Source organism: Natator depressus, chromosome 8, assembly GCF_965152275.1.
Source record: "Natator depressus isolate rNatDep1 chromosome 8, rNatDep2.hap1, whole genome shotgun sequence".
In the NCBI taxonomy this organism is placed as follows: Eukaryota; Metazoa; Chordata; order Testudines; family Cheloniidae; genus Natator; species Natator depressus.
In genome coordinates this window covers 36,065,698-36,085,124 of record NC_134241.1, presented here as the reverse complement: position 1 = coordinate 36,085,124, position 19,427 = coordinate 36,065,698, and the positions used below count along the sequence as shown (strand labels likewise).

The following is a 19,427-nucleotide window of genomic DNA, read 5'->3' as shown; positions in this document are numbered from 1 at the left end:
TTTGCTTATTAATTAACCCAGAGTAAGTATTTAATACCTGGGGGAGCAAACAGCTGTGCATATCCCTCTATCAGTGTTATAGAGGGCGGACAATTTATGAGTTTACCCTGTATAAGCTTTATACAGAGTAAAACGGGGTCACAGGGACCCCCTTGGGACTGTCACCTGATGTGCTGAGGCTACCTCTGAACCCGTTTTCTCTGCCAGTTTGGAACTCCAGAACCCTGCCTTGTTGAGCCAGACATACTAATCTGCTGCAACACAGACCCAGGGTCTGACCCATGCCCCCAAAGCTGCAGACTTAACTGAAAACGGCTTAGCAAGTGCTCCTGTCTCTAGCACCCAGACACCCATCTCCCATCTCTCTAGGGCTCGTCTTCAGTTCCCCAGTCCACTTCGGGAACACGAGCACCAAGGCTGCTCGCCGGAGCCTAGCCCTTATTCCAGGCCCTATTCCAGGTGGTAGCTCCACTCCAGTCACTATTTTCCTCCTATGCTTCCCCAGGCCTCTCTTATCTACAGCCAGGGACCTGCTTTTAGCCACATGACCCATCTGTCATGTGACATCACTCATTACTACTCATTCCCCCACCTGGAGAGATGAGTTAAATTTGTCCCAGGTGGGCTGGAACTCACCTCCCCTTACAGGGCCCAAGCACCCTGTGACAGAAAATCTAAGGACCAGCAAAGCCCTTGGGCTTGTTCCCAGCAGCGACAATATTCCACACGCCCCAATCAGTCAATGTACGGTAGCAAAACCATAAAGGCATTTCAAAGCCAAGTAGCATGCATGCAGATCTGTGTCACAACATCAATGGGGCAGGAGGTACATGATTAGAAAAACATGTTGCCATCTGCAAACAGTCTCTGAACTCATTATTCTTCATTATCTCCTGGTACCTTTTTCCCATGTGAGATCACCATGTTCTTGAATAACCCAGTGAATATAGACTACAGGCTTAAGTATGGAGAGGCACTCAAGCTCTAGTTGTAAAAGACTTAAGAATGCGCTTAACTTAAGGCTCCCTGAATCATAGAAATGGGCTGGAAGAGACCTCAAGAGACCATCTAGTCCTTCTTCCTTCTCTGAGGCAGGACCAAGTAAACCTAAACCACCCCTGACAGGTGTTTGTCCAACCTGTTCTTAAAAACCTCCAGGGCTGGGGATTCCACAGCCTTGCTTGGTAAGCTGTCCCAGTGCTTAATCTTCTTATGCTTTGTACTCAGCACATGCTTATATCCCATTGGGTACATCTTCTATACTGTTGATTTGGAGGCTGGGTAGACATACACTGCTAGCTCTGACTGAGCTAGCCGCGTGGCCCTAGTGGCACAGGCATTTGTTCGGGCTAGCTGCCTAGGTTATTGTGTGGGATTGTACTCGGGTTAGGGTTGCCAACTTATTAATATTTAAAAACTGGACACTCCAGCAGGAATGCCGGAACCTCCCCGCCCTGCCTCTTCCCCCCCCCGCCGGCCCGCCTAGTCCCCCAAAGTCCCACCTCTTCCCCTGAGCCTCTGCTCTGCCTCTTCCCCTGAGGCTCTGCCCCCATCCACTCCTCTTCCCCTCCGTCCCCCTGTCACTTGCTGCTTTTCCCCTCCCACCCCCGGGACTTGCCTGCAGAGCCAGGGCTGGGAGCTGCAGCCGCCCAACAAAGGTAGGAGGTGGCCCCGGATGAGTAGGGGCTGGCGCAGGTGATAACCCAGTGACTCCCCACCTCCCCTACTCACAGTAACATGACTTTTGGTGTCCGGTCAGTGTGGACACTGTAAGGTTCCCCTTTTCACTGGATTTTCTGGTCGAAAACTGGGCATCTGGCCACCCTAACTTGGGTGCCTAGGCCCTCCCGCTGCTGTGGCCACACTGCTAATTTCAGTCAGAGCTAGCTCATGTACGTCTACCCGAACTGGCAATGACCTTTCCCAGCTGTCGTGTAGACATACCCATTGACTTCAACATGCAACGCTGAAGTGCTTTGGTGAATTGAAGCATCAGACACCACAGTGATGAGGGCCATCTACAGAGATAGATAGATGGGATGTATGGAGATAGATATATAGATAGATTAGATTGTATGGGGATGGATAGATAGATTAAACGGGATGTATGGGGATAGATCGATAGATGGGATGTACGGAATGAATGGATAGATAGGTAGATAAAGGTGGATGGGAATAGATGGGATGTATGGGGATAGATAGATAGATAGATTAGATGGGATGTATGGGGATGGATGGATAGATAGGTAGACAAAGGTGGATGGGGATAGATAGAGAGAGAGATGGAATGTATGGGGATGGATGGATAGATCGATTAGATGGGATGTATGGGGATAGCTAGTTAGCTAGATCCAGACCTATGCTGGGGATCTTGACCTGTGCACAGCCCAAGCATTATGTCTCAGCATAGTGAGTAGAGCATGGTAGTCCACAAGCCTTACCTGTGCTGTCCTGATAATATGCTGCACACCCTGCAAGACCCATGCGCAGAGGTAGCCTTCTATCCACAGATCTCCCCCGTGTGGCAGAGCTTGTTGCTGTCCAGTGGGACTGGCTTGGCACAGCTCGGAAGAAGTCACAGCAGCCGGCAGGACTCAAGGGATGGAGCCTGAAGTGTGGAGTCCGCCACGGTCTCTGGTTTTGTATCCGTGTGGTGCCTTTGCCAGTGACAGGCGTGAACAGCTGATCGCCTGGCTCGGAGATGTGCCGCGGGCTATAGACTCGCTGACGATGACCTTCTACAGGCAGCTGGATCTCTCGGTGCTTTGGAACATGGGGGCTTGGTAATCAGACTGGGGTCGTGACCTTGCTGCCCTTCCCAGTTTACTGCATGGGAATGGGGTTCTAGCCAGATGCTGGCCAGAAGGGAGGGGAGTCCCAGTACGGCCACTGCTTTAGAAAAACCAAAGGCAGGCAGATGATTCAGAACTGAGTTCCATTAAACTCATGATTGATCCAGTGAGTAGGCTGGCCAGAGAGGGCTGCCCTGTTACTCTGGACCCTGTCTACACTCAGTCAAAAGCCCCTGCAAGAAGCCACTATAGCAGCTGGACAATATCCAGCTCACACATTTTACAAGCACTGGTTATGCAACTGGGTGAAACGCCTGGGACGAGAACTTCAGCCAATGCTCTGTGCACCATGTAATATCGCATGTGTGGAAATTACCCAAAAGCCCCTGCTCCCAGCACCGGTGTGGAGCACTACGAACGCCCTGATCCATCCCTAATTGGAAGGCTCCATGTGTGGACACACCAGCACCGTTCTGCAATGCTGTGTGGACCCACTAACCTGTTGCAAAGAGAAGTGATGCAGCAAACCGTGTCCTGCATTCCAGGTCCCTGCAAAGTTTCCTTGTTTCATGGAAGAGCCCCCTGAATCCATAGCATAGGGAATCCGGTCTGTGATCAACTCTGATGTTTGTAGGCAAATGAACCTAGGATGCTGCTCCCAGGGATGACTTGGACTTTGCCATCGGGGAGCTGTGGACATTCCAGCCCCCACCCACAGCTCTTTATGACATACACAATGGAATTTCCAGGCTGGTGTGGAGGGAGGAAGCGGTGGTCAGCGGAAGGAGGATGGTTTGGCTCTGTGTAGAGACTGTCTCTGTCACCACTCCCCAAACTCTGCCACATCCTGGCCCCACTTCCTTAACCAACCTGCAGGGCAATGCTTTCAGCTATCTGTGTTAGGGATTGACAAGGTAGCATGGAACATTTCAACCTGAGGTTGCTAGTACAAACCCGGCCCAGGTGGGTGTGAACAATGCTCTTACTACTCTGATGACTATTTAGTAACTGATGTGAAATCAGTTTGGGGCCTCAGCTCATTGGCCAGGTGTCCGCATCATGAAAAATACCATTACAGTGGGCTTCGTTGTCGCCCATCTCTGAAGAGAGGCCAGAGGCAGTGGTGCAAATTAGGGAGTGGTTGGGAAACACTCCCTTCCCCAAGGTTTTCGCATTTGCTCAAAGTATTATAGGCCCCAGAGCTGAGGGTGGGGGGGGCATAGACTGACCACTTTTAAGCAGTGGTCCTGTACTAGAGTGGCCCATACTGTTGCTCCGACCGCATGGTCACAGCACCACTGCAGTTTCACCCACCTGCTCCTCCGTGCAGATGTGATCTGGTGCATGGAGAGTTTGTACCTGTATGGCAGAGTCACTCAGAACTCGACTCCTGGTGGTGCTGGCCCTTGCACTGTGTGGGACAGACAAAGGGGAGATTCCCCGGCCAAGGGAGTCCTAGTGTCAGGGCAGGAATGAGTGGGGACCAGAATTGGGTTCCTGCCAGCAGTGGAAGGAGGGGCAGGGACTGGAATTTCCACACACCTGCTCCCCACCAAGAAATATCTGAATTGGTGCCACTGGCCAGAGGCTGAATGAGCCTGGACACTGACCTGAGCTGTCATTCTAGATGTGATTCCGCTCATGTCAAGATTGGGGTAGTGAATGTGTTAGAGACATCTTACCCTTGTCTTGTTTTCAGTGGAATAATTTTAAAAGCAAATATTTTATTGTACTTCATAATAGTTTTAATTACAGTTTTGTATTTTTTTTGGCCATGGTTTACAGAGTTACACATGTAATTATGCATGCATTGGGAGCCTAATTTACACATGCAGTGACTGTGCTGGGGCATGCCATTGCATTAAATGCACATGTAAATGACCAGGAAGACATCTGGCAGGCCAGTTGCTTGTGTAGTTATTGCAATTCCCATGTGCAATTGTGCTAATGGTGCTTGCAGATCAAGTGTGGAAATGCATGCATAATTTTTGTATACACAGTCCTGGAAATCTAGGTCTTTGTTTTGCACACGACCTTGACCACGTGGGGGTGGGGGGTCAGGGGGGAAGGAGAGGGGAAAACTTTACAGATAAAACCAAATTCCATGGTCTGCAAATAACCACACTTTGGGCACCGCTAAAATAAAGCGTTGAATAGATCAAATGTGAAATTCAAGAGGCACCTTCAAACCCAGGGAGGCTCCTTCTTGCTCTCTGGGAATTCATGGGGCTGGCAAGCATGGTTGAGTGGAAAGAGGAAGGTGAGGCATGAGAGCATATGCATATGCATCCTCTTTTTCTCTCTTGCACATAAAAAACAAAAAGGGAGTGACCACAGATTCATAGCTTCTAAGGCCAGCCGGGACCATTGCCATCAGCTAGTCTGACCTCCTGTATAACACAGCCAGAGAACTGCTCCCAAACAATTCCTAGAGCAGATCTTTTAGAAAACCATCCAATCTTGGCTGGAAAATTGTTAGTGAGTGAGAATCCACCATGCCCCTTAGTAAATTGTTCCAATGGTTAATTACATTCACTGGAAAAAATTTACCCATCTGAATTTGTCTAGCTTCAGCTGCCAGCTGTTGCATGGTGTTATACCTTTCACTCCTAGATTGAAGAGCCCATTGGTAGAGGCACCAAGCTATGGGCTCACTACTGCTAAAATCTAAAACACGCTGGCTGGGACTCTGGGAGGGAGACATATTGCTTGAAATCAAACATAAAGCTGCTGTAGTTTTGACTGGGTGTAATGAAAAAACCAGCCACATGGTGGTAGTGCAGCCATCAGTTTGGCAGGAGAGTGCAAGGGGAAGCTCACACACTGCCCATGGGCCAGTTCTGTTTCAGGCGGGGATGAGCTGGCAGGGAAAAGGCAGCACCTACCCCCCCCTTGGGCCCCAGCCTGGTGACACCGGGCCAGGTTACAATGTGCCTGGCTATGGAGAGGGCACATTTGGTGTGACAGGCTCATTCAGATCCATGCAGCGACTTTGGGGTTTGACACACAGGGGCTGGGTGGCTCCTGGCTAACTGCCCCCCACAGGACACTGATCAGGGCAGCGTGACATGCCCAAGCAATAGCCTCAGGAGATGGTTGCTTTGGTGGGGAGTGGAGGAAGGGGTTTGACTGCGTGGAGGAGGGGTTCGGAGGTTGTCTTTGTGGCTGGGGATCAGACTGGTTTCAGCAGTTGGGATAACTTAGGCCGGGTATGTCTACACTACACACTAAGTCCAGGCTCTGACTCAGGTTTGAGCCAAAGCCCTGCTTCCGTCCACACACAAATCAATCTGGTTCAGCTTGGCAAGCATGCAAGACCTGGGTCCTAAGACCCTGCTAGGGGGTGGGTCAGAGCCCAAGTCCTGCTGCGAATCAGGTCCAAGCCCTGTCATTTTGCATGTGGACGCAGCTCAAGCTGCAGCCCTGAGTCAGACAGTCTGCATAGCGCAGTACAGACACATTAGTACGGCTGTGAAACCTAAGCCCAGCATCTGGAAACCCAGGTTTACAACACGGTGTGGATGCTCAGGCATGGGCTTAGAACCACTGAGTCCACAGCCCAGGTCCACAGACCTGGATTTATAATGCAGTGGAGATGTACCCCTAGAGTCTAAGTTCTTTGGGGCAGGGTCCATGGCAGGGTCCATGCCTGTATCTTGCCTAGCACAGTGTGGCCCTGGCCCTAATACTCACAACAAGGCAGGATGAGTTTAAAGGCATCTGAGGTCTTTAAGACAAGAATCATGATGGCTTTCAGTGGGAGGTGTGCTCCTAACCCCCCCCCCCCAGACATTTTTATACCCCCACTCCATGCAATGGGACCTTAAAGCTGAGATTGCAGGGGTGGATGGGTGCGAATTTTACTGCTTATTAGAGCTCTTCACTGGGACAATGTTATCTATGTATTGCGGAGGTTCCCTAGCTCTGGATCAAGGTCTGATCTCCATGACCCAGAGAACCCCTGAGTAATTTCCATGAACTCAGTGGAGCGACTCCAAGATTGCACCAGAATCTCACCCCCTGATATTCTCTGTAGAAGGGGAAAGAGTAAGGGATACATTCCTTCTCCTTTCCCATTTCTTCCCGCCTGGTGTGACAATGGCTGGGCCAGAGTCAAGTGACTGATTCAGCCTCTTTTGCTGCTGTCAGGTCTGTACAGCCCAGTTCTGGCTCACTGCGGAACCTCCTGCCAGCCAAGTCCTTGATTCCTGGCTCACACTGTCTGGAAGGCACCAATTACGCTGACCCATCTTTTCTCCTTCTCTCCCTTCCAGACCAATTAGAATGTGCAGGTGTGAGGTTTTGCCATTAGCAACCCTGGTGGTTTATTCATGAAGCTCTTTGTGTTGCACTGGGAAATTAACCCATGAGGGAGGTGATCCTGGAGGCTACAGAGCCATCAAAGGCAGGAAATTCAGAGATTGGACTAATCCCTTTCCAACACCATCCTTCGTAACTGGAAAAAAATCATACGTGATCATGTAATTAAAGATGGTACCACAAGTTATATGTACAAGCAGGCTGAATTAAGGCTGCACAGACTACCTTAATTCAGGCATTTCTTAACTGCTGAGTGCTTGACTTTGAAGTCTTAATAATGTTTTTAAACACAGTTTTGTGTGTGTGTTTTCCTAGGGTTTTTTTTTTAAAAACAGAAATCCCACTGTCATCAGCAGGGATGTCACCTTTAGATCCACTGCAGGGATTTCTGCCACTTGAGCTAACAAAGTAACTGATAGCAGTAGTAGGTTGTTAGCCTCTCTTTGGATTACAGGGGGATTGGACATTTTGCCTGTGAGTTTCACAGACCTTTGACAGCACAGGAATGGTGGGACTCAGGAATCTTGGACACAGACCTTTTGCCCCATCCTCCAACCTGTCCCTGTCCTGTCTCTTCCCCACCCCGAACTCCTCGTCCTGTTCTCCTCACCTTCCCATCTCCACCCTCCAAGCTCCTCATCCCTGTCCAAGTCGTCTTGCCCAGCAAGTCCTAGTCTCGCCCCTCAGGACTCTTCATCCCAGTCCCAGTCTCACTGTCCTGCCATTCCCTTCCTGCCCAGACTCCTTGTCCCTAGTCTCCTTGCCCAGGCAATCCCAGTGTCTTGTCCGATCTCTCTCTCCCCCTTGCTCTCTGGCCTCCATGTTCCCACTGGTTCCCAGTCTCCCTCCCTGGGCTCCTCGGCCGATCTCTGTGTCCCCCTTCACTCCTCCTTCTCCCAATATCTTTGCCCAGCCAGTCCCAGTCTCTTCTCCCAGTTTATTAACCAATCTCAGTCCCACTCCCACTGGCTCCCAGTCTTCCCCCTCCATTCCCCTCCCTGGCTCCCAGTCTCCCTGCCCTGCCAGTCCTGATCTGCTACTGTCCAACTCCCAGCCCCCTGTTTCCCTCTCCCCTCCAGTCCCAATCTCCCCCCACCAGGCTCCTTGTCCCCTCTGCATTTGACTCAGGGACCTTCCTCCTCCAGGCTGCCTTGGTGTAGCACAGGGACATTGAGATCCCAGGGGGCACAAGGTCCCTGCTCTGAGTTCCAGTGTCCAGCCCCCACCCACCCTGCCTCAGCCCAGAACTGCAAGTGTAGGGAAAGTCCTGCTCAGCCTGAGGCTGGAGCATGCCCAGTGCATATGGAACATTTGAGGAATTTAGCTACAAAGCTCTAGCATGTCCCCACTGAGCATGTGTGAACTGGGATATTTTTCAAAGGCTAATAACTGGCCCAAATTTCGGTAGATTTTCACAGGGCTGAAAAAAGGCACATCACTGACACAAAGGTCACCTCCTTGCCAAATGTCAAGTCCCTGCTCCAAAGCATGGGGGCGCTAGAGCTTCTCAAAGAAACAGACACCATCCCTGTTTCACATGTACTGAACAACATATTGGTCACTAGCCTTGCTCTCGGAGACAGCTGCACTCTTTCTTGCAGGTGTACAGTGCACTCCTCCATCCATCCCATACATGACCCCTGGTGCCACTGCATCATGGACTTATGAAATCCAGGTGAAATCCTGCCTAGCCACAGGGATGGTTCGTTGGTGTTTGTCCAACCTCCAGTGATGGGGATTCCACAGCCTCCTTAGGTAATCACTTCCCAGGCTTAACTATCCTTCCTTAGAAAGTTTTCCCTAATATCTAACCTGAATCTCCCTTGCTGCAGATTAAGCCCGTTACCTCTTGTCCTGCCTTCAGTGGCCCTGGAGAACAATCGACCAGCATCTTCTTTAGAACAGCTTTTTAGATGTCTGAAGTCTGTTACCTTCAAATAATGACAGTGGCCTCCTGTGTCCAGCACTCAGGTGTTCTGAGTGGAGCAGGCTAGAGAAGAGCTAAGCATTCCTATTAGCAAGGTGAGCAAGAGAAATGAATGAGACCTCTGTGCACACAGGGCGCAACGCAGAACATTTCAGTGCAAAGATCTGCTTTCCAGTCACTTACCCGGCTTCTTTCCAACGAGCATCAGTGCAACAGTCAGTGTCCCACCCCATGGCTACTCCTTCCTCTCAGAGCTCAGTCCAGGACCTCCCCCGTAGAAAAGGATAAATAACAGCCAGTGTTCCCTCTTGCCTCCAATATGGGCAGATGAGAAAGAGCTGCCTCGGCTTCCTGATGTTGCATTGGCAATGCCTTCTCCCTCCACCTGTATAAAGTAGAAAAGATAATGCCCCTCCTCCGTTCAGGTAGCTGGTAAATCTCCCCCCAGATGGAGCTGATGGAGGGGACCAAAGCCAGGGCTACTTCCAGCTGCGCTAGCTCTCAGAAGCGCCAGACCTATGCCGGGGTCTCCTCCTGGAGCATGCTGCATAGGCTCATAGGGTACTTCTATGCTGCATTGTAAACCCAGGTCTGCAGGACCCGGGCTTGTGGACTGGGTGTTTCCAAGCCCCCACTTGAGCATCAACACTGCATTGTGAACCTGGGCTTACAGGTGCTGGACCCGGGATTCACAGCTGTGCTAACGCAGTCATGCTGGGCTGGGCAGACCTTCTGATTCAGGTTTGTGGCTTGAGCTGCATCCACACTGTAAACTGAGAGGGCTTGGACCTGTGTCACAGTGGGACTCAGGCTCTGACCCATCCCCCTAGCAAGGCCCTGAATGCTTGCTGAGCTGACTTAGGCTGATTTGTGTGTGGCTGGGAGGGGGGCTGGGCAGAGACCTGAGTCAGAGCCCAGGCTCAGTGTAGATATACACTTCAAGTGACAGCTGCACTGCAAGTGAGAGGAGGCAGGGTCACAACCTCAGCCACAAGAGCAGGGCATGCCAGATCATGCGTGACTCTGTACATGACTGGTGCTGGTAGTACACAGAGGGGAGCTGGCCTTTCCTGGGGCTTCCCCTGCTGTCATGCTTGGGATCCCTGGGTGGATTTCTTCCTAGGGGCCTCTAACAGGGCTCATTGTTCAGCTGGCATTTTGGCTAGTACGAGGGTTTGAAGAAGGGGGTAGGGGAAAGCAGCAAGGAGAACAACAGGTTGGTGAGATCAAAGACTGCCTAGCTTTGATGGGCATGTTCCCTCGGGGCAGGTGGGCATGCCCCCTGGGGCTGTGGGGCTGTATAGCCGGCGCCAACTTTGCTTTGAAAATATAAGGCCAAAAGCCTGACAGCTTCATTCCTTGATGCCCATTAGGGTTCATGGCACAGTAGCAGAACTAATTCTGCCTTTGCTGTGTGTTTGACACCACACCAAGTTGTAACAGGGTCAGCTCAGAGCTAAAGCCACACTGATCAGCAATGAGGGGTCCACAGCCTTTTCAATTATAGGGCTGGGAGATGCTGCTGCCAGCACACAGGGCTGGGATCAGTCAACTCACACGACACTGCCTCCCGCTGTCACTAAATGTCCCTCCTGGATTTGGCTGCAAGGGGAAGAGTGTGATTCCAGCACCAATTGTTTGAGGGTTAAAGACGATTCTCCGGATATAGTTGGCTCCTGTTTCATTTCCTGTGATGCAAGGAGAAGGCTGAGCATGGCTGCACGAACTATACCACATCTTCACCTGCACTGTGCTTCAGAAACATCCCTGAGAGGAGAAAAGGGAGACCCGATATCTTAAAAAGCTTTTCAGACCCTTTCATCCCAGGAGATGCAATTTCCATTGAGTTTGCATACCAATATCTTGGTGTGATTGCAGGCCCTGTAGAATAATGGGGGATCTAAAAAAGGGCTGATGAGAAACTTTCCTTGCTTCACCAGCAACTCAGTAAATGGCAATTTAAGTCTAATTAAAAGGTCCTTGGCACCAATTCAGTGGCCAGGTAATTGGGCTTGTAAATTATACACTGGCGTAGGTGGGTGTAACTGACATACCAAGGGGCAGAATGTATTATGGCAATGTGTGTAATTCACATCATGTCAGCATTTGGAATCTGAGATGAGTGGTGCAGTGCATGGAATCATAGTGGCAGGGGAGACAACATGCCTAGGATTCCTGACATTGCTTAGATCCACTTGCACTGCTCTAGCTGGGCCAAACACTGTGGTCCGTGGTCAAACAGAACTCCCGGGAAATCAGTGGGAGTCGGGAATTTTCCTTGTTTGGAAGTAGCTCCTGTGCACTTTTCAATCTTCTGATGGAAGGTGCTCTCTAAGGCAAAGAATTGATGGCTATTTGACACTCTGCAGTTCTACAAGGTGTCAGTCCATGAAGTTAGTGGCTGATTAAAATAAAACAAACTAAAGGAAATATGTCTCCCCCAGCATGTAGTCATGCTATAGAACTCACCCTGATGGTGTTACTGGAGTTTAGAAGGGCTGGCTAGCTGGTGAGCAACAATAACACTGGTAGTTATATTATACATGTTAGACATAGCTCATCAACTCTCATGCACCTGGGCACAAAGTGATTACTGCAGGAGTCAGGAAGGAACTAACTCACTGGCCACATGCATCATGTTGAGGATGGGGATTGCCTTTCTCAGAAGTATCACATATTGGCCACTGGTAAAGGCAGGATGCAGGACTAGAGAGACCAATGATCTAGTTGTGTTGAGTAAATTCTATGAACGCGCAGACTCCGGAACGATAAAAAATCCCCTAAGCCATGAATCACAAACTGAATCACAAGATGAATCACAAACCGAAAACTCCCTATAACCCCAAAGACACATCAAACTGACCCAGCTCTGGCTCAGTTTGTGATTTAGGCAGCAGGGGGCGCGTGAGACTAAATGAAATCCAGTGAATGCACCTGCTCTGCAAACAGCCAGTCCTCACGCTCTCTTCCCAACAAGCAGGAGAAAAGGAACTCAAAGGCCGGTGATGTAGCACCTCTGGGAGATTCGGTGGGGAATGCGAGCAAACATCCTACTCTTGTGAGGAGCAACTTCCTATTGTTAAGGTAGCAACATTTCAATTATGCTCCGCTGGGTTACGTCTGGGCCAGTGGAGGCAACTTGTGAATTGAAATATACATTCTTTCTCATCGCCCCTCCACCGTGACTCAAATTGCTAGGGATGGCAGGCCAAATCGGATCCTTTCACTGCAGAACTCATGATTTTTTAAAGTCAAACTTACAATAATTGAGCCGTACTCGAATAGCAACAAGCCATGCTAGCGGGTGCAAAGACAGGCTACTCTCCAGTGGTTACAGGCACTCTGTCTTTGGGTTAGTACCTTACAGGGCACTCCCGGCCTATTGCATGCCCTGCTGCAGCGGTAGTCTTCGGCAGTCTGGTTCTGACTCATCAGAGGCGAAGCGAAGCCTGCACTGAACATATCTAACTTGGGATGTGCTCATTTACATGTGCAGTCTGGTTGATTAACTCTGCCGAAGTTGCCAACCCCATGAAGCCAGTCCGAGGCGATGTATAGAAATAGACTTGTCACATGCCAGTTTTTAGCCAGCCCTTTGCTAGGCTTTTTTTTGGCCTAGAGCTTTGATCTGCAGCTATTGTGGCAAGAGAAAAAACATTAAAAATCAATATGTTGTAACAGACCCCAGTTGTGACTGGCACAATGAATGGAAGGGACCTCAGGAGGTCATCTAGTCCAACCCCCTGCTCAAAGCAGGACCAATCCCCAAGTTTTGCCCCAGATCCCAAATGGCCCCCTCAAGGATTGAACTCACAACCCTGGGTTTAGCAGGCCAATGCTCAAACCACTGAGCTATCCCTCCCCCCCCAATTTGAGCCCTGGGCGACAGCAGGGCTCGAATCTGGGATCCGCAGCACTAAAAGTACAAGTCACTTTGAACTAATGGAGCAACTTTCTTGGCATCCAGTCTGTAGCTGGCTTGTATCCTGGCTCAAACTAATGGCTAGCACAGAGGTTTTCAAACTGTGAGATGCACCCCTTCAGGGGATGTGGAGGAATGTTTGGGCAGGGGGGCGAATGGTGATGCCAGGCAGCTTGAGCCAGCCTCCATGGGGGGCTGGGAGGGAGCGCCACCTCCACCCTGACTCACCTTAGTGGGCCACCCAGCCTGTGGGTCAGGGTCAACATCTGCTGCAGCTGCACTGATTTCCGCTCCCAGCAGCCTCTGCACCCAGTGCTGGCTCCACCCCCAGAGACCATCGCACATGCCTTCCCCCACCTGAAAACCCATTGGTCACTATCTGTGTATTTGAAACGTCTAGGTGTAGGTAATGTAATTAAAGCTGGGCTAAGGTCTCCGCTAGGTTTGTGAACAGCCCATCAAGGATACTTCGGCATGTGTCTATTTTTGTCTTGGTTTGGGGGGTGCAACCCCAAATTGTAACTCAAAGTGGGGGCTCAGCTCAGAAAGTTTGAAAACCGCTGCACTCGAGGGAAACACAGTCACATACTCTTAGCATGGACACTACATACTCTCCCTATGTGATATGCTAGTGGGGACTCTCTGCTGTGCATTGGGGTCCAAGCCCCACCTGGGGTGTATACATACAGATGTGCGGAAACTGAATCCAGAACCTTTTAGCAACAAAAGTATAAGCCTGTAGCATGTGATTTATGGGCTCCACTCCACTCAAGATCAGTGAGCAGCCAGGTCATATCCTTACCGAAGCCAGCCAGTGGAAGAAAATATGATTGAATACACTAAACCAGTGTATTACATAGTCACAATGTATTACATAGTCACCCACATTTCCGAGTTGCTGTAACAAAGTGTTAGCCATAAACTTATCATTTGTATTGCAGTAGACCCAGGTGCTGTCCAAACACCTCTCAGGCACAATAGCTAGCAAGCCAGAGCACAGGGGACTGAGCTAGAGTCAGCCATTCTATTGAAAGGGACATTGTCAAGTATTGTTATTGTAATTATTTATTGTGGTAGCATCTAGAGCCCCAGTCCCAGACCAGTACCCCATTGGGCCAGGTGCTGCACAAACACAGAACATACAGTCCCTCTCTCACAGAGGTTCAAGTCTAGGCCCAGATGTTTGGTGTTGTAGGAAAGGAATTTACACTAAATGATGCCAGAAATGCTCATTACTTATATAGCCCTTCATCAAAGGTCCCAGCACAAGTCAGCTGCTTAATTCCGAAACCTAACAAAATGAAGAGAAATATTTTTATTGTTTTCAAAATGTCCTGAAAACCAACCCTTCTTTTCTGTCCGCATCCCCCTGCAGAAGCTGACAGCTCGGCTAGTGCATGTGACTCAGAAATGGACAGTGAATAGGAAGTGAAACTGATCAGTCTCCTGTAAGTGAAGTACAAACGTAACGTATGAGTGCACCAGGAGAAAAGTATGTTCATTTATTTAAATTCCTTCCATTTTTACTAATCAGAGCTGTTATTAGCAACGTTTTTATTGTGGCCATTTCCCTTTAAGCCTGGGCTTTCCCTGTGCGAGGGCACAGATGAGTTATTAATGTATGTCTGTGTACTTAAAAGAACATAATATTTGCCATCCCCCATCAGACGCCTCCAGACTGGTAACCCAGCTCCAGTAGTAGCCAGCACCTTTCTCCTTGGTACCCGCTGGCCACTGGAATGGTGTTGATTTTGCTTCGCAGGCATTCACGGGTTAGCTGGAGGTACCCACAACCGCGCCAACTTTGCTCGGGTTCGCAATGTGTTTGTCAGACAGCCTCCTGTGCCTCCTGGGTCTGATAGCAGGAGACAGATGGCTCGTCACCCCCTGGAGAGGGATCCTAGGAAGGCAGCGTTCTGGATATGCTGCATGAGTGGGAACTGCGTCGTTCCCGCGGGCAGAGCCTGACTGTGAGAGATTTCCATGATGTTCCAGATTCACAGCTCCCTTAAAGGGCGATACCTGGCTAGACAGCATGAGAGATTGCTGCAAGGGGCTGCACAGCGACAGCAGCAGTTACTCTTGGGCCTGCCTGGTTATCTGTTTCCAACAAACTCTGAGTCTGGGCCAGCATAAGCCGTGACAGCAGTAAACCTCCAGCTTCCGTTGGCTGCTGCCAGATCTCAGCAAAGAGATGGAGATGCCCATAATCTCTGGAAACTGCTAGGAATTACACAGTAAAACCAAACCTGGGAGCAGGAGCTTTTGTGCAGCTCCCCAGGACTCAAACCTCAGTTAAGCCACAGTGAAAAGCCATGTTCTTGTGGCTGCTTTGGTGACAACAGGATAAGGCACAATCAATCAACAAACAAACAAACGTCCAAGCAAGATATCTAGAGGGAGCCCTATTATGGACTGGCCCATTGGCTCTCAACCTTTCCAGACTGCTGTACCCCTTTCAAGAGTCAGATTTGTCTTGTGTATCCCCAAGTTTCACCTCACTTAAAAACTACTTGCTTACAAAATCAGACATAAAAATACAAACGTGTCACAGCTCACTACTACTGAAAAATAGCTGACTTTCTTCATTTTTACCACATAATTATAAAATGAATCCATTGGAATATAAATATTGTACCTACATGTCAGTGTATTGTATATAGAGCAGTATAAACAATTCATTGTCTGTGTGAAATTGTAGTTTGTACTGACTTCGCCAGTGCTTTTTATGTAGTCTGTTGTAAAAGTAGGCAACTATCTAGATGAGTTGATGTACCCCCTGGAAGACCTCCACATACCCCCAGGGGTACATGTATCCCTGGTTGAGAATAGCCCAATTGTAGCTCAGTGCTACAGACTGCAAACTCTAGGGATACCTTCCTAAATGCACCCTGGGAAGGAAAGAGCATCCCTGCCCCTTCACTTCAGTACAGCCAGAGCCTGGCTGCAGGAGCAGGCTGTCTGTTGCCTGTGTGTACTGAAAAATCATGAAGCATTGGTACTTGACATTTCCTTTTAAAAAAAAACCCTTCACTTTTATGAAAGAAGTTCCAAGAGTGAGAGAGCAAACAGTGGCTGAGGCTGTTTGGAAACTAGCACACTTCTCACTAACTCCAGTTGCTCTCCAGCCCAGCTTCTGTCTGCAGACTAATCAAACACAGGGGGTAGGATATAACAGTAGTTGCAACAGTATGTCACATTTTACTGTGCACTTCTAGTTCAATAGTAGTTCACTCCTACTAATAGGAGCTCACATGGATTCTAGTTTAGCTCCTATGCATATAAATGGAGAACCATATAACTCTTGAATTGCTGGAGTACATCTGCAATGCTCCTGTCTGCTCCCTGTAAACAATTCTGCAAGTCTCCCAGGAAGTTTCCTATTTCTTTCTTAGTAAAATCCTCACCTGGGAAGTATTGTCTCTAACAGAATCTGTTTGTTGTGTGTATTGCCCAATGCTGCAAACAAATCCTCCGCAGCTGGGAGGGCAAAACCATTTTCTCACAAGTTTCTTTCACAGACAGTCTTTCTAAAGTTTCAGGCTCTGGTAACACTTGATCCTTTTCAGACAATAACCGATTTACAGGGCTCTTAGTCACGTTGGCCATGGCACCAAAACCTGCCCTGTCATTTCCAGCTAATATTCCTTCGTCAGGATCAACCTTTCCTCTTCTACAGCCACCGCTTTCTACTGTTTTTTCTGGTTCCTCCTCCAGCTGCTTTCTTGCTTGGGGTGGAAAGCGAGGAGAAGGCTGGTCTGAGACTAACAAAGCAACTGAGTTGGGCTCCTCACCCTGGGAAGGGTTATTGGAGGGATCGTGGGGTAGAACTACAACAAAGTGTGCTACCCAGTGACTCAGTGTCACACCTGAGTAATTATGTTGATAAGGTCTGGAGAAAGAGCTTTCCCAGCCCATGTGATTCAGGGTGGCAGCAGGCACTGATCTAGTGTGTTTTATAGCATGCTTAAAAATTCCTAAGCTCTCAGCCCAAGGGTCATTGTCCAGTGCAGCTCTGGAAGGCTGTGTGCAAATCTGCTTCTGTGGTTTTGCTTTTGAAAACTATTAGCTCTGGCCATCTGTGAATTACTCAGTGAAATTATGGCCTGTGGGATGCAGAAGGTAAGGCTAGATGATCATAATGGGGCTTCTGGCCTTTAAAATCTCCAGGTGAAATGCTGGCTTCACTGATGTCAATGGCAAAGCTCCTTTTGACTTCAGTGGAGACAAAATTTCACCCTATAGATCTGGGAATCCTGAGCAATAGGCATCAGTTACTGTGAGGAGCATTTGTTTGTCTGTCTTTGCAAAAGCTGATATAGATTCTCTGCCCGGGTGTATTAGCCCATTGCCAAGGGTGGTAGAACATAGTGGCACGCACCTTGCAGCAAGTGTGCTTAGCAATGCTATGTGCCAATCAGTACCTGGCCACCCAAAGGAACTTCTGCTAAATGTTGGCTGAAGTCCTGGCCCCATGGAAACTGACCTCAACAGAGCCATGATTTCACCCATTGACCTGGCTGTCTATGTGGGTGGCCCATTAGGTCTGAGCAGAGTCCAGGGACTCCTCAGAAGCAGATCAGATCGATGAAGCGGGATGTTGGCTTGTAACACTCTGTACTAAAGGGTCTTCTAGGAACACAGTTTGAATGTTAATGGCAGTAAGTTGTTAAAGCCTCTTTCCCCTTTGTTTAGTGGAAACATTAATTCACTCAGGACTCCAGAGCTGAAATCATTCCAGGACCTTGCCTCCCTCCCCTGTTCAAAAATACGGCCTGACCTCTCTCTCCTTGAACAAACTAATCAATGGGGAAATCCCATGTGAGCTGCTCCATGTGCAAGTCAATGCTTCATTCTCCTTGGACTGAGGCTTCCCAGCTGTACCAAACCCAGCCATGTTGATTGCTGTGCCTGGAGGCCTCCTGCTTGATCTCTCGTGCGGGAGGAGGCCTGTGGTCCCCTGTCCCGGGACTTAGGAAATGTGGGTTCGAGACACACCTCCACCACGGATCTGCTGTGCAATGCCACTTCCCCTCTGCACCAAGGATAATGACACCTGCCTGCCTGTGAGGCACTTTGAGATTGGTGAATGAAAAGGGCCAGGTGTTGTTACTGCAGAGCCTCTCCAATACAGTTTAGGGAATTAGTCAGAAATCCCTCACCTGTTCCAAACAGTACCCCATTATCATTGCTATGTATATAACTCCCCTGTTAGATAATGAAAACTCATCAGGCACCCCTCTGGATTTCCCTGCTGAACAGCCTAATTGACTCAATTATAGAGAGGCCAAAGAGTGAGAACTCCACCAGCTGCCTCGCTAGCTGAGAAGCCAGCACACTCGTCATCGTCATCATCAGCCACGGGGCTCTTCTACACAGCTCTGTCTCCAGACTAACCAAAGGCCCAGCTACGCCGTTTAGTTCAACACTCCTGCCTCACTCTTCCCGCCAGCATCAGCCTAGCCCAGATGTGCACACGGAGATGGAATTAACCCTTTACTCACCAGATTGAACACTGTGGAAAGCACACATCTAAACAGTGCTCCTCATAAGCTCAGGGGGCGCTTTGTCCTGCCTCCAATCCAAAATATCCTTCTAACACCACAGTAGGCAAAGTCTCCCACGGAGCGGGCTGGAGGCTGGGAGCTGTAGAGGGGCAGGAAACCCTCCCATGGAAACAAGGGAAGGTGCAGAGGGACATTCAGTCTCCAACCCGGAGCAGGGAGTAGCAGACATTACAGATGAGGAGAGTCTGGGGAAGGGGTTGGCTGAAGGGGATTTTCCTTGGACATATGGATTGGATTTTGACCTGAGCATCCAAGAGACTCTGCATTTAAACCCCACATAAACTGTAAGGTTCACACAGCTCCAATTTCCCACATGTGTCTGAATTAATTTCTGGCAGAAGATTCCAGTGTTTCTTCACCTTAGTGTGGATGGTGCCATTTGAAATCCAGGGACCTGGAGGGCTGTGGTGTGGTCCTGCCTTTTGGGGGGTTTTGTTTTTGGGGAAGTGAATCAATATTCAGCTGGTTTCTGAAAAAAACCATGACCTCATTACTTCCCCCACCACTTGCCAATGGATAATCCACCAGTGTTAGCCAATCTTCCAACCTTCCCCAGGAGAAGGGAAGAGATGACCTGTCTCTGATGTCACAGTCCCACCACTTCCCATCAGGAAAGGAGCAGGTGAGTGTGGGATGATGTCACAATGCCACCTGGGAATGATTGGTTGATTGATCTACGATATGAAACTCCTCCTGGAAATATAAGAAGTGGGGAAGAGGAGAGAGGGAGAATCATGATTGGTCAATTCACCTCTGATGTCAGATACTCTCACTACTCAGAAATAAGTCTTCTTCTTCATATGGCTGATATAGATGTAGAGCAACAACTATAAATTAGGAATTAGGGAGGGGGAAGGAGGGAGCTACCTCTGGCACCACAAAACCACTGCAATTAGCTC

General features: G+C 49.3%; 1 long non-coding RNA gene across 1 annotated transcript in view; it reads right to left on the bottom strand.

Annotated features, from left to right (window-relative positions):
* Window positions 1–6,678: 6,678 nt before the first annotated feature.
* The window catches only part of LOC141992096 (uncharacterized), a 53,200-nt gene continuing 40,451 nt past the window's right edge, over window positions 6,679–19,427 (bottom strand). Inside the window, exons 2-5 of the long non-coding RNA XR_012640522.1 lie at window positions 10,597–10,806; window positions 9,223–9,424; window positions 8,959–9,123; window positions 6,679–7,248 (exon numbers count right to left, since the gene is read on the bottom strand). This is a non-coding gene — a long non-coding RNA (uncharacterized LOC141992096). The remainder of the gene's footprint in view (window positions 7,249–8,958; window positions 9,124–9,222; window positions 9,425–10,596; window positions 10,807–19,427) is intronic.